The sequence below is a fragment of the Nyctibius grandis genome, chromosome 4, assembly GCF_013368605.1.
Source record: "Nyctibius grandis isolate bNycGra1 chromosome 4, bNycGra1.pri, whole genome shotgun sequence".
In the NCBI taxonomy this organism is placed as follows: domain Eukaryota; kingdom Metazoa; phylum Chordata; class Aves; order Nyctibiiformes; family Nyctibiidae; genus Nyctibius; species Nyctibius grandis.
The window spans coordinates 53,289,808-53,305,919 of NC_090661.1; positions in this window are offsets into that span (position 1 = coordinate 53,289,808).

Genomic DNA, 16,112 nt, shown 5'->3' on the forward strand with positions numbered 1-16,112 from the left:
GTAATATCTTCTCAGATGTCACCTTTTCAATCAGACAAAGTATAACTGTCTTGCAGCCTTACCAGCTTTGTCCCTCCCCACTGATCTCCTGTAGCATGCTAACCCACATACGGGCACCCTTCCCTCCTTCCTGCCACCACTGCCAGCTCATAGGTCTATCTGATCTTCCCACACCCATGTGCCCTTTCTACTCCACACCACCCATACATGGAAAACACTTGAGGACTGTGATAAAAGAGCCCTTGAATGTTTTGAGGAGAAAAAAAAACAGTGAAAAGAGAGCAAAGAAAGAAATGTCTTTAATTCACACAAGGAGAGCAAAGAAGCAGCGAGCTGATCCTGCCCTTGACCTCTGTCCTTCCCCTAGACCAGCAGGCAGCCCTATGCGCCTCTGCAGGGGAGGGAAGGAGGGCAGCTGGTGCTGTCAGAGCTAAATACTGTGTAAGTAACCGAAGGTCTCCTCCTGCCTAACCCAGAGGAAGCACCAGCGTGGTTTGAAGCATGGCCAGAGCTCTGCCCTTTCCAGCCCTGCGTAAGCAATGCGAGCCCGGCTCCCTGAGGTCAGGCAGCCCTGCCCTTCCTCCTCCATTTGCACGTGTGAGCAACATAGTGGGGCTGGAAAGGTGTGCTCAGGCCTGCTGCAGCCATCCCTTGGTGAGCGAGGGCCTGGCCACACACCCGGATTTTGGAGAGCACACAGGGAAACTGTGTGGCATGAAACTTCACCATGGCTGGCGAGAGGCAGCCTGCCGAGCCAGCTGTGATAGGATGTGATGTCTCAGGCAGTGGGTCCTGATGGGGACACCTACCTTTAGGTGTCTGTTGGAGCACTAAACATGTTATGGCCATTGGATACCCAGCAAGCACAAGCAATGGAGCAATTCATATCACCAAAACCTAAGCAGACACCTACTGACTTCTCACCTCAGTACTCCCCGTAGCATGGAACATGAGCTGGGTGTCTAAACTCTCACCTGATGAAGGCTTCTAATCACTTCCCCACCATTCAGCCATCTTATGCTCTTATACTGTCCCTCTCCTTGTTGTATCTTGCTATTCATAACACCCTGATGGAAGTCAGAAGCATGAAAAAGTAAAGCAAACAAGGTTATGGCAAGGCAAGGAATTGCACTCAGATTTACCCAGTGCCACAATTAATGCACAGCTCTGAGGACTGTCATTTGGCCACTGCAGGCTTTCCAGGCTGGAGTCTGTTTAGAGCAGGCAGCTCCTTCAGAGTTTGGGCAAGGTCTAACATAAACAATAAAACTAGAAGTTTTACGTATTTATGACAGTTCAGAGTGATGGAGGCTGAGATTTCAAGTGCATTTTATATTTTTTATATTATCTGGCTTCAGATGGGTTCACAAGCAGGGAGAGCTTCCCGCAGGGAAGACAATTTCCACAGAGCAGCATATTTATCTGCTCTAATCATTTGTTTCACGTCCCAAGGAACAAGCTGTATCTAACCCTGATAAATTTTTTTCTGAGGAAAAAGAAATATATGTACTAAAATTGATTCCATAGGTTATAATAATAGAGAAAAAGGGAACGTATCTTCATAACACATGGAAATTTGGGCCTGGCTGAGCATGTCTACAGGCATGGCTGCAGGTGTGCGGCAGCAGGGACATATATCCTGCTCTCACCTTGTAACACAGGTAACAAGGGCAGGGACAATGCAGCCATGGGCACTCCCACACAGCTCTGCAAGCCAAGCAGAGTGCAGATTTCCAGGGCTGGAGTTGTTCTCCTTCTCAGCACCAATCAGCTGGTGTATATACTCAGTCTTCTGGATCTGTAACAGCCCTCTCACCCCCACTTCCTAGGTCTGCTCCTGCTTACTTATACTAGCTATTATGAAGCTGCTACAGGGATACCTAGCTGTCCTGAAATTGCTTCTGACGTATTTGTTCAGCACTAAAAGGTTCACCATTACTGTTGCCTTCCAAAGTTCCTGCTGCTGCATCAGAGTTAAATCTAGCAAGGAACTAATTTATTTTAATTTTAAATTGTTTTCTATTGTATTTTACATTAGTGCCTTGAGCCATCTGGATGATAAGTAGTAATATAAATGATTGCTTCAATTATTAACACTGGTGACCTTTGCTAAAATGCAGCAAGGAGGAGAAATGTGTAGTCAGGCTGCTTTGATAATAGTAATAATCAGCCAGGATGTCTCAGTGGGAAAGGGAAAATGTGGAGCTATATTGTCTGGTAGTTTGAACAGGGAGGTGGAAGAGAAGCAGCAAGGAGGAGGAGGAGGAGGATTTGGTGTGTGTTCGATTTCTACCTCTGTATCTCATGGTACTGTCATGTAAAATGTAACAGGGAGTTTAGTGAGACATAAAGCCAAGACAGACACCTGGTCTGGCCCAGCACAACAATATTCTTACTTGGTATGGAGAGCTAAAGAACATTTCTAAAATGCTCTATGATCCTCAAATAGACAACTATCTTCCCAGTAGTGTTATGCAGTATTTATTTTCCTTGGGTTGAACCTCTGAGGACTGCACATAGTTACTAACCACTTGGGTCTTGCCAAGCTTATTTCAAGTGTTTGGATTTATCACAATGCTCAGGCAAGGGACTGAATAGGTAAGAGATCTTCTGCCTCTGGGGACAACGGCCTTAGTTTGTGCAGTGTTCAGCACTCCCTCTTTTCTTCTTTTGATTGCAAACTCCATGCTGAGTGGTAGGGGGGGGAGATAGTGCAGAGGAGAGAACAGCAGGTTTCCCTCCCATATCCACCTACATTCACTCCACTTTCGGGATAAATGCTGTAGCTCTGTCTTCAATATCAGCCAGGGAACAGCCTGAAAAACACCAGAGAGTGAAGATCAGCAAAATAAGAGACTGTTATGGCAGGCTGCTCAGCTCCCTGGAGAACTTTATAATTTACCATCTGGTTGTTCTCCAGTCCTCAGTCAATTTCAGCCATGTGGTTACCCCAGGGGCTATCACAGTGATTCATGTTGATTTTCTCAAGTGGATATATCAGTGTAGTGTTATCACTCAGTGGATGAAGTCCTGAGAGCTGGCTGGAGCAGGAGTGGCTTGGGTGAGATCCATGCACTTGCCATGAGCAGTAGGGTGAGGGCACAGCTTTTCTTCCCTGTGCATGGAGCCCTGGAGTCTTGGTAGCTCAAACACAGAGCAATATGAGACCACTGGGATTTTATTAGTATTAGTTATCTTCCTTGATGGGACAGCTTAAACTGCACGAGTCCCTTTGACTGTGTGGCAAATACTCGATAGATGCTCATCACTCGCAAGTCAGTCTGCTCTCTGAAGGACTCCACTAAATGCCTGAGAAAGACTTTCACTCCTCTCTTCTCCTGGAATAGAAAACCTTGTCAATATTCCCTTGTAATAGCCAGGCTCTCCCTCTCCCGTGCGCTTGTGAATTAAAGGGGTGATGACTGTCAGCAGCACAATGGGTTTTACCCACAAGGATGCGCACAAGCATGTCCTGGCAGTACTCCCTCGCCTTCTAACCCCAGCAGGGTCTCTGTCCACACATGAGTCTGGTGATCAGTGACCTTCCCTGGGAGCAGGTGGCAGCTCTCCCCAGCTGCACTTTATGCAGCACCAGGCACTACAATTAGCTGTGATGTAATTAGGAGTGAGGAGCAGAACATGCTTTGCAGAGATGGTTTGGGAGCCTGAGGTTTTGTCCATCAGCTGATGGGCTAAGTAATTTAGAAAACCTTAAATAAGTGATGCTGAGCTCTAGCAAGGCTTCAGATGATCAGAGGAGGGGTTTCATCTCTGTCTCATATGAGAAAACAAACAATAAAGGGAGGTAATAAGAAGTTCCCAGTGGCTTCTTTTAAAAGAAGTATATCATGAACAACATGAAATAACTTCAAGAGCTTGTGTATAAAAACCCACACAATCTGACATTTGTTGGCTAGAGACTTTCCTCTGATAACAGGATAGTGGAAAAGGTATATTAAAAGGAGATAAGTACTCTAAAAGGTAAGACTCAAGAAACAATGGCTTCATTGCTGTGCTTCTGATGAGTCCATGCAATGGCTGCAGTTTTCCCCACACTGAAAAGAGGTGTTTTTCAGTGATTAGAAGAGCATCTCATATCGTCTCCCTCCTTATCATGGGAGTCATGAGGACATAGTACGGAAAGGGCAGGTGTGGAAGGCCTGCGGTGGAGAGGAGCTGCCCCACCAAGAAGAGGCAGAGGAAGAACACTGAGCAGGCACCTCATGGCATGGCACAGCAGCCACTCAGGACCTCGCTTGCCAAGGGATGGCAATAAAGCCCAGAACCACCGTAGCACATGCAAGGGCATATTCATGCAAAAATGATCATCTCATCTTGACGAGTAGATTCTACTTTCCTACCATCTGCTAGTTGTGTATTTACTGTGCTGTGAATACTAAAATGTATTAGAATAAGTAAACAAAAGACCAAGCCATATGGTTTCCAATAGTCCTTTGAGCTATCTGCAGGCTCATCAGGAATCACTCAACCATCTAGCTGAACACTGAGACCTCAAGGAGCCAGTGACATTCTGCAGAGGCAATTTCATCTCTCTCTCCCTTTGCTGTGGGTCCCTTGAGCTTGGAAGGAAGCCAGCATCTATTTCTTCAGCGTTGGGGAATCTCACACTTCAGAGGCACAGCTAATCACCTCTACAGAGTGGAGGGAGTACCAAGCAGCCATGCACAGCACTGCACAATGGAGGGCAGAGCAGGTTTGTCATCTCCTTGTTTGCCTAAAACTACTTTATCACAAAGCATCCAGCATGCACAATAGCATTGCCGCGAAGGACAGCTGGTCCCAGGTGGTATGCTGGAGCCCCTGTTCAAATGGGAGAGCTCATCTCCTCTCTCCTGGCTTTTTACTACCTTCAAACCTCACTTTCTGGATACTTTGGTCCCCCGACAGACAGTCAGCACCTGCCAGGAACAGTGACAGTACATCCCTCTAGATGAAACAGCTCAAGCCCTTTTTGAAGTTAATCTTCAGTAAAAATGGATGAAGTCCCAAGAGGGGGAGGGAGACAGGAGACTCGTGGGTCTGGTTGAAAGAGGCAGACGTGAACACCTCTAAATGACATGTTTTAATTTGCCTTCTTTCATTAATCAAAGACCATTGTTGCCTTTATACCTGCTTAGGAGACAACAGAAAGGAGGTATTGCTGTCAAGCCATTCTGCAGCAGGCAGGAATCCACATTAATCACTCCATACTGGCTGCTGACGATCTCGGGGAAAAAAGGGCACATCCCACTTTGAACTAGTGTGACAATTAGAAGCCACTTGTAAATTAATGCAGATAACCTCAGAAGACTAGGGCTGGCTAACAGGAATGTGGTGAGTGTCACAAAATGAAAAAAGAAAAGAAAAACGTAATCAATAATTCAGAAGATTTCTTGAATGAAGGAAAGAAGCCAGAGAGTGGTGGTTAATGGGAAGAGGAGACTGAGGGGTGACCTCATTAATGTTTATAAATATGTAAAGGGCAAGTGTCAAGAGGATGGAGCCAGGCTCTTCTCAGTGACATCCCTTGACAGGACAAGGGGCAATGGGTGCAAGCTGGAGCACAGGAGGTTCCACTTAAATTTGAGGAAAAACTTCTTTACGGTGAGGGTGACTGAACACTGGAACAGGCTGCCCAGAGAGGTTGTGGAGTCTCCTTCTCTGGAGACATTCAAAACCCGCCTGGATGCGTTCCTGTGTGATATGGTCTAGGCAATCCTGCCCCGGCAGGGGGATTGGACTAGATGATCTTTCGAGGTCCCTTCCAATCCCTAACATTCTGTGATTCTGTGATTCTGTGATTCTGTGATTCTGTGATTCTGTGATGATACTGGACGTGCGCAGCCCTTTTTTATTTATCTGTTATCATTAGCAAGGGTCCTTAGACACATATTGCCATATTGAAATGAAGTCTCCATCCTTATCCACGACACAACACTGTATACTTATATTGGTATGTAAATCCAGCAGCGTCATTTTGGATTTACATGCCTAAGAGCCCAGGAGCTAGTCTTTACACAGTACTCCAGGACCTCACTTCTTGAAAAGAAGAAAATTTGTTTCAGATGTTTCATTCTATATGTAGCAAATGGTAACAACTGTTTTGTTTTTCCCCCAGTCCTTATCCATTAACCCCACAGGAATATTTTCTGAAACTTAATTAAAAATACATATTTAAATTTCTCATTTTGAAATATGTGTTTTCCTATCATCATTCCTACTTCTAAACTCTTCAGTGAAATGAGTACAGTGCTGTCAGCAGAAGGAATAAGAAAGACCTGTGAATGCTGGACCTTGGAAAGACCTGGTTTGTAGGATTTGTCCCCAGTGACTGCAGGACCTGTTCTATCCAATGCTATGCAAGAATGTGCCCTCTTCCCCGTTAAATTAATCTGACTCCTGACATAACCCAGCAGGTAAGCAAAGCTGCTGTGGTTCTTCTTTGGCCTTAATACCCATCTTCATCTCTGCGTGTTTCAGTTCATTGTCAGTAAAAGGTGTAGAGTCAAAAGACTGCAGCTGGAGTCCTGTCAAAAGCAGCAAAGAGAAAATGCACAGGTACTAGTGGTCCCAGCTTCATTGCCAAATCCCTGAAGATTTGGTGAATCATTAGTCACACTAAGGACAAGGAAGCTTCTGAAAAATCCTGTCTCTTCAGATGTTTAGATATCCTGCTTCGGGTCCCCGAGAGACCTCACTGCTCTAGGGGGAAAAGTAAAGATGAAGATTTATCTGGAAGTAGATGTCTCTGCCATTTTTTTTTCCACTAAACACAAGGAGGATGGATGTCTATTCAGGGCTTCACTGGTTACAGAGCTAATCTCAGCTATGGGATATACCTGGAAGGAATTTTATCCTTCATCTCTCCCCATTTTCCAGAAAAGAAACACCCTGGCCACTCAGTTTTCTAGAATGGGGCTCTTTCAATGGCTGTTTTTGTATAGTATAAATTAAATACTGTCTGGATCAGCAAATGGAAACAAAACTCTTTGATCTAAGGATAAGGGCCACATGAGGCAGCAAGGAGATACAGGTCCCCACTCCTGACCAGTCCCCGTACCTGACAAGCGTCACACTGGCTCTGCCGTGCTCAGTTGTCAGCTAAACATGAAAATGCAGCGCATAAAGAGGTCTTTGAAAACTCTGCTTCAATGTCTTTGCAATTTATGGCTGTAAATCGGAATATTTCCTGATGGGACTGAAGAGTGAATTTCCATTTCTTCATTCCTCTTTGCTCACAGAGGTCCGCAAATCCCTACATTAAACTTAATTGTCTTGTATAAGAAGTAAAATTCCAAAGAGATTTACTTCTCTGCTTCCTCTGTGTTGTTCATAAAAGATTGAAATGTCCTTTGTTAATACTGTGCCCAAGACATTTCCTCAGTTTGAAATTGAAACAAACATTTACTATATAGAAATTTCTAACTGGAACATAAATCAGAACTCTTTGGCAAAGCCTGCTGTTCCATGATTAATATTCTACTGGATTCAGAAATAAAGGTTTTCAGAACACAGTCTGTTGGAGCTGGGTGAAAATGCCATTCTTTTTTCATTTCAAACCCTTTAGGTTACAATACCTGTAATAGACGTTGAAAAGTTACAGGATGAGCCTTAAATTTTTCTCCTTGAAATTTTACAGGTGATGTGTGATGTGTTCTACCCTCTTCATTTTAGAGAACAAGATTTTTGCACCTAGAAAGGACTAAATCAATGCATAAGTGACTTGATCTCAAAAGCAGCCAATAAACATCAGGCTGAAAGTGTGGTTCTACTCAGAGAAGTTGCTATATAAAACTGATAATTGAACTTGACCATTTTGTGGTGTGTATTGAAAGCCTTAGGAAAGCAGTGCCAACACTAAATACCTTCTGCTTCTTATTCCTGTTAGCCCAGCACAATTAATGCAGACAAGTGAGAGAGAACTGCACTCTTTTTTTTTCTGCATTTTACTTGAACATCACTGAGATCAATGGAGTGGCTCAGCCATCACAGGAGTTTTGGCTGGAAGAGGTAACAGCCTCATAAGGCTGATAGAGCTTTAAAAAAACAAACCTTCACTATGGCTATTGAAGTAAAGAAATGACTCTGCATGATGCTGCAGATCAAAGCCTTCAAAATCCCAGTCTGCAACAGCCATGTAAAAAGCAATATTTCCTACAGGATCACCAGAGGATGAATTGGGGCATTTTTATGGTATTTGAAAAAAAAAAAAAAAAAAAGAGAGAGAGAAATAAGAAAAAAAACACACACAACAAAAGCAGAACTAATCACGGCCCATAAAACAAGAGATGCACTAAAGAAAAAACACAGGTTGTCATTATATTTAGAAATAATTATGTATGAATAGAAGGAAATACAATGAAGTATAAACAAGGGTGGCCAAGCAGTAGATTTCTAATTTCAAAGCAAAATGTTGCTGTACTAAAAGTTTTTACTGCAGATTACAGAAGTGCAAACCAAATCCAGTTCTCGCTGAGATCTGTGATTGGAATTGATTTGGAAGAGAAAGATACTTTCCACAGGACCTCAGAGCAGTTTTTTCTTCCTTTGGAGAATGAAACAGCGGAAAAGCTATTGGGTTAAGTCCATCTGATCTTATCAAATAACTACAATAAAGGGAGAAAAAGAAAAGGAGACTACTGCTCAAAGTAAAGCTGTTGCCATAAGGGTGTATGGTCATAAAGGACTTCTCTGGGAAGGATGAAGATAGCTGGGTCTAGTTGATGGGAGGGGCTTTCAGGAGAGCTTTGAATATCAAGTTTAGAGGGAGGTATACTACCCAGAAAGCTCTAAATTGTTCATAAAAGGACAGCATGGGAGACAAACATGAGGGTCCCCACTTCCTGCAAGATTGTTCCATAAAGCAGCAGAGGAGATACTGGAATGCATGGAAGAGCCCACTGCCTAGCTTCAGAGTGACTAGCCAGACTGACTTGCAAGGGCACTTCTCATACCCTGCTGTAATCCTGTGAGTGCCTGAGTACAAAGTTAACAATGAATTTTAAAAAATAATAATAGTACATGGAATACTATCAAAGTTTAACCTAGCACTTTATTTGTAGGGAAAGTTGTGCCTGTGAGAAGGTCATGGTATAATCAAGAGAGGAAGGCTGGCCTGCTACTAGAGCACAAAGTAGCAAGTCAGAGCTAAAACCCTGGCTCAGACACAGGTTTCTGTGTAACCTCAGATAATTTACTTCATATGCTATAAAGTAGGAATAATGATATTTCCTAGGTATTTGTGACAAGAATTGATTTTTACTGCCTGGCACATGAGATCCGGCAAGGAAATGTTCCATGAAAAAAAATATTTAAAAACCAAAATGTAAATAAACATTAATCATCATGTCACTAACAACACTACAATTTGTTCTACACATCCTGTTTTCCCATCTTCTTAGTGCTTCATGGAAATTCTGTGACTATTAAAATACAAAGCAGTACCTTAAATATGAAGCTGATACAAGTACCTCAAGGAAGAAAACATCCTCTGCCCAGAGCTGAAGTTAATAATCAGATAGAATTTACTATGCTACCAAAATAATTTAAATTATTAAGATTTCATATGTGCCCTTACCTTAGCATTGGCTTCTCACATGACGTTTGGATCATTACATTAAACTCCTATTGCGAAAAGACTGCATTTCCCAAGAACTAGCTTGTCTTTTCTAGTGATTTTGTTAAATGCATACTGGTGAGAGCAGGCTTCAGAGCTGCTCACAGATTTAGTGTACAACAGGAAAGCAGCAGCCTCCTCCTACCTGAACCGTATATGCCTCCTGCTGGCTAAACCGTTTGACTCTTACTTCTCATATGGGTTGACAAACCAAATTCAGTTGAATAATATGTTGATTTATTTCACCTGGAAGAAAAGTGTTTTTTCACTTTGTAAGCCAAATTTTTTTCATTTGAAGTAATAGATGGTTCCTTTAACTTTCAGAGAAAAGTTCATTTCAAATAGAAACGTGACATATTGGTTCAGGTTTAAAAGATATTTAAAGCAAATTGAATTTGGCTGGAGTTTTTTTACTGCTTTTGTATTTCACTGAGAAGATAATATTGCATTTTGGTTTGACCCCCAAATTGGTTTTTTGTCTTCCAGAGGTTATCTTTGAACTGAAAGATCAGTAATTCTGTGCTCCAGTTTTACCAAGATTTCATCTCTTTTCCAGTCTATTCTTAGCCCAGGGACTGAGGTTTTTCCATGGTGTTTTGTTAACCTTGTGCAATTTTGCACCTAATCTTGATCAAACCCCTGTTTAAAGTCTGATCCAAACATAGTGTCCCTTAATCCAATCCACTCCCATTTTCCTTTCCTAAAATTGAAAAAAAAAAATCAACTTGTTCTTTAACAGAGTTTGCCTCTCTGGAAAACTATTCCTAGTACCTGTCAAAATATAATAGAATTTTTGTTGCAATGAAAAAAAAACGGTAAGACTTTGGTTGTTCTGGTCATTAAAATACTCAGAAACAAAGTGAGTGCCCTCTAAATGGACCAGAGATGCCAAAGAAGGCCCCCCAGCACAGCAGAAGAAGAAACCCGCATCTTTCTACTCTGCACTATTTCTCATTTAATGTTGGCACTGCGTGTCCTAACATCCTCCTGTTTCATAGCCGATAACATGTTCAAATCTTTGCCTAACCAAGGGACGCTGACGTATCCGAGTTTACTGCTTAACAGGTTGACATTTCAACCAATGTTTTCTGACCTTCTGCACTCCGGATACATATTGATTGTGACAGAAGCTATTAATGGTCACATTAATGGACATGAAAACCTCCTCCAAAGAGTCTGCAGGTTCTGTCTACAAGCTTGTTTTCCTTTCCAAAGCTCGCAGGGCTGTTAAAGACAGCTCTTTTTCTGGGTCCATAAGCACCTCTAGGTCTCCTTTTAATTCTTAGTACAAACTGACCAGTAAACTGATCAAGTAACTACGAAATACCAGTGCACACAGGAAGGAAAAGACTTAACTATTATCTCTTAATGAGCTACATTTTTGGATATATAACACTATATTTCTTTGAAACTTTTTTCAGCACCTGAGGGCATCCCAAGTGTACACATTTTCCCATAACTTGGATGCTCGATGGGAATTCACTACACATGTTAATAACAAATAAGTCTGTCTAGGCCAATACGCAGAGATCCATGCAGTGGCTGAGATGGTCATTGCTTAAAACAAACAGCCTCAGGACCACAAATATGATAGTCACCATCATATTTATAGAAAGTACTTTGGTTTTCTTGGTCTTCACAACTTCCCCTCACACATGAAAACACATACATCAGCAACTACTTGCAGAGAGCTTAGATTAAATTTACTGTAGGTGGGCCCCTTGCCAGAGGTGTTAATGAGAAGGGGACGAAGAGGAACAGGAAACCCAGGGAGGGATGTGTGACCAATGATGGGCAAGAGAAATTGCCAAGCACAGCCTGAACCTGTTTTGCTGTTGCGTTAAATTGGCTTGTTTGGGAACGGCCAAATAAGAGCTAATGAGATCAGATTGCTTCATGGAGGATTGCAAGTGGGTATGGCTAATTTATTAGTATGAGGGAGGGAGGTCCAGTCTACAGAGAGGAAACCACCTATTTTAATAGATCGGAGCAAACTTAGCAAGGCAGGAAACTTAAGCGATGAAAAGCAGAAATGTAATTATTCATTTAAAGCTCTTGTTAGGCTGTGAAAAATAAAATAACTTCCTGCTAAAAAGGAATTCATATTTGCAGGGTGAGATAGTAAAAATGTTATTTTCCAGTTTATTTTAAGACAAGCCGAGACTTCAGAAGGATCCCTCTTCTTTTCCTTCCTGTGAAAGATCCTGTCATACACCTTCCCTCAAACAGCAAGACTGTGCTGTTCGTTATAAATCATTCTCAGCAGGCAGCTGTGCAGAAGGGATTCAAGGGAAAAAGGTGACAATTGCAGCCTATAAGGGGCTTTTTGTTGTTATTTTGTTTTTGTTTTTTCTTAACCTGACAAACTATGTTTAGTTTATCAATTTGAGCTACATCAGAATGAGAAATGCAAGTAAAACAATATAATTGGCTTCACAGCACAGCACGCATTCCCCTCAAGATGGACCTGCTCTAGGAAAGAGTATGGGCTGAACAGTTGAGTAGGCTGTCATCGTTGAGACCCCCATAGCTGGAGGATTAAACACTTCAGTGTAAATCTGACAGCACAAATTGTATCTTTCTGCACTTAAGGCTCACTGGAAATCTTGTTGTTAATCAGATAGTGCTTATTTCCCTTGTAACAAAACACACAGCCATCGTTTGTTTGTGCTTAATCCCTCGAAAGCCTGCCTCTGTATTCACGCTGTGGAGGAGTATCACTTAGCCTAGCTCCAGCCTCTCAACACGCTTTAAGAGAAGTGACAATGATTGCTGGAGCTCTTGTTTTTCCTGTTGTAACATCTTAAAGTCATCCCCAGGTCTGTAACATGACATCAGAAAAATGACCTCGTGAGGTTCCTGTCTGTCTTTAATGACGCTGCAAAACAGCCTCTATGCTGTTTTGTTTCTTTGTCAGTCGTTGCATTCCCAGCTTGTGTTCTGGAACATGCTGGGTACTTTCTTTCCCACAAACCCTCCCAGGAAGAAGAGATTTGCAGGACGAATTCTGTCCTTTGTGGAATTTTCTGTGTCTCTTTTTCTTCCCAGATATTCATGCAAGGGGAAGTAATTAACTTGCAATTTTTAGATCTGTACATAGTGCATACAAGGGATTAATAGCCAGCTGACTTTCTCCTTGCTGGATTAGCTCTGAAAGGTTAACAAGAGCAAAATGCAGTGTGCATGTTGTTTTTTTCATTGATGTCGCCTGCAAAAGCATGAAATGCACAGAAGTCCAGGTATGTTCAGTGAGATAGTGGCTTAGGGACAAGGTTTTGGTCCGGGGTTTTTTGTTGTTTTCTTCTTTTTTCCCAGAAATTACAATATTCAGGTTTTTCATGCTTTTGGTTGAACATGAAAGTCAATTGTCCACCTCAAGAAATATTCATAATTCTGCTAAAAGGTAGGACTATGCTGCTCATTTTACACACTTCTTTTTTTAAAGTGATTCACCTGGATCTAAATGAGAGAGGACTGCAGCTTTGGACCCCTACCAATTAACCTATCTGGCACATTGCAGTTCAGTTTAATAGAGTTCTTCATGTGCACAACCAAGACTCACAGTCCCAACGTGCTCTAGAACATAATACAAGCTTATTTTACTGCTTTATTCTTCCTAGTCGTATAATAATACTTAGAAGGAAATAGTGGCACAGGTCCATTTAGCTAACTGCTTCAAGTCAAACCTATGGTGTCCATTCGTCCTGTTTAAATTTGGTTCAGTAATGACATTTTCCCAAAAGAGAGCAGGGGGCTCTGCCCAAGAAATGGCACCGTGAAGAAAGCACCATCAAGACAAACATCAGCACGCTGTGCCAGAAGGGAAGGAAGGGATGACCCAGAGGCAGTCTCCTACAGTGGGGAAAGTCTCCTGTGTCCTCCATGGAAATGATCTAAAGCTTTGCTGGAAAGCAGCTTGACACCTGCCAGCCCAAGCAGTGTGCTGTGAAATCTGTGTGGGATCCTCCTCTTGCGCTATTCAGTTTTAGTATGTTAGTTCTAAATTTATTAATTTTTAATGCGACTTTAATCTTTTTGTCACCATGTAACAATTTGTTTCAAAAATAGTTGGCGTTATGCAAAACAGCAGACTGTACTGAGAAAATCATGTTTCAGGAAGAACCTTAGTGCAACCCTTAGCATCCTGCATCCAGACTTTGGAGCAGAAAAAAAGTATTTCACAACTTGTCACACATCCACCCTCTTGGGTTTTTTTCCTTGTCTTGCTCAATCACCTCTAGGAACAATTACTTGGGTCAGTTGACTAGATAGATCAGCTTGCTGGAAGATTCTAAAAACGAAGTAGCTTTCTGTATATCCCAAGCAATAGGTCACAAAGTCCGAGCAAACAGCTGTAGCTAGATAAGGTCATGCCCTGAAAATGGAAATCAAGTGAACAAGCAGAATGAGAATGTGCATAGGCTAGAAAATGCAAGTAACCATTTTTGCAAGAAAAAAAAAGTGTGATACAGAGTAGCTAAAGCAGGTCCAATTAAGAGACACATGCTTATAGGGGAAGAGAGATAATTTGGAAATAGGGGGTGGGCTTTGGAGAAATATGTCTTGACTTACACAATTAATACACAACAAGTAGCAAGAACCAGTATGGACTGTGCAGCATAAACAGCATATAAAGAATAGCACAAAAACAGGGGAGATTTTTTTTTGCTCAGTCCAGAGAAGGCTTTTTTTCTTTTTTTTTTTTTCTCAAAGTCAAGGGAAGGCTCAGCCCTGAGGGGTCTCTATAAACACTATACAGAAGTGTCGGCTGTGCTTGCAGGAACTTTTTGTCACCTCCATCTGCTGACAAAGGAACAGCTGTTCAACAGTTTGCACCCTCCATGAGTGTACTATGACTGGCCTGTGTTGCAGTTTCCCAAGTTCATGGAAAAAAACAAGGTAGCAGGGGAAACTGAGGCCTCAGATAGAAGGTAGTCATCATGGAGCTACCAAAAAAGCTGCAAAAAGACAAAAGAATTCACAGAAAAAGACAACCCCAACTTCACCTCCTCCCTCTTCTCTGCATTAATAAGTTTTTCCAGACATCTTGGCAAATAATTTCTATGGAGAAAGACTAAGAAAGAGAGGCAGAGCCTGCTCAAAGCTCTGCTTCTTGCTTCCTTATTGACTGGTCACCAGGTGCAGAAACACAGCTCAGTATGAGTAGAGGTATGGCTGGAAGTTTGTGATTCTCTTTTGAAACCAGCCCAGCACCACCAATTCCGAAATTAGAGACCCAGAAAACACTGCAATCTGGATTGTCAACCAAAGAGAAAAGGTAGGAGGGACAAAACCAAACACAAAGATCTGGCAATGGTGAGATTACCAGCAATGCACTGTTTTCCACAGGGATACACAAAAGGGAAGAGTAATTACAGCTCCTCAGCCCTTGCTGAATGATAGGACAACAGAGAAAGAAAAAAACAACACAAAAAGCGTTTTCATCATCCAGAAGGTCTTTGTTGCAATTTTTTTTTCCATCTTTGTAAAACATTACATAATAAAATAAAGACAATAGCAGCAAAACTTATCGAGATGGTACAAGCACATTCTGCTCTGTACCCTGGTAATGACATTTATGAAATTGTCCCTTTTCTGAAAACGTCTTTCTAAAGCACCATAAAATCTTACAGAGAGACAAAGAGGGACAGAGACAAGAGAGTAGATAGAACATCCTTGCAAGTGGATTTACTGATTGCTTATATTATAATTTGAAGTTAATCAGGAAAAATGGTAGATCAGCATCCCACTGAAATGTTTCCCCAAATTTTAAGAAATTTTTTTTTCAAATGCAAGGCTGAAAATGACTAATCATGGTTTCTCAGCCCTGTCCACAAGGTCCAGATCAAATTCTATTAGAACTTGAAAAAATTCAATCTAAAACTACATTAGAACACTGGCCTGAATAAAATCTAATTTTTGGGAAGCTGTGATCCAGATACAAATCCTGCCTTTTTCTAATTATAGTGACTACATGATTCCAGGATCTGAGAAACTGCTAAATGGTAGGCTGGAAGCTGGTATGTTTGGCTTATATCTCACAATAGGCACTGTAAGCTTTCCTCTTCAAGCACACGGCTCTCACAAGGTAAAAGGAGTGTGTGGGTGGAATATATCTGGGAGACTAAAATATTCTCTCTCACATGCCAAATATCACCTGCCTGTGATTTGCTCTCAAGGAGTTCAGCCAAGGAGAGCAATTCCTCTTTGCCTCAAAAGGCCACCTGCTATAGAAATGTCCACTTTCCCCCCAAAGCAGCAGCACTGGTATTTCCTGGTGATAAGACTCAGACCAGATGTGACCTGTAACCAGAGATGAGGGAGCACAGAAGTTCACATCTACCTGCATGGAGGGGAGGGGGCATCATCACTGAATCTGGGTGCAAGAACCGATTACACATGCCATGTGAAGGGTGGGCACGTGCACGTGTTCACATGGGGCCTTTTTTCAACTGGTTCCTCAGAATTCACCAGTGTTGTGGATAAGACCTGCTTA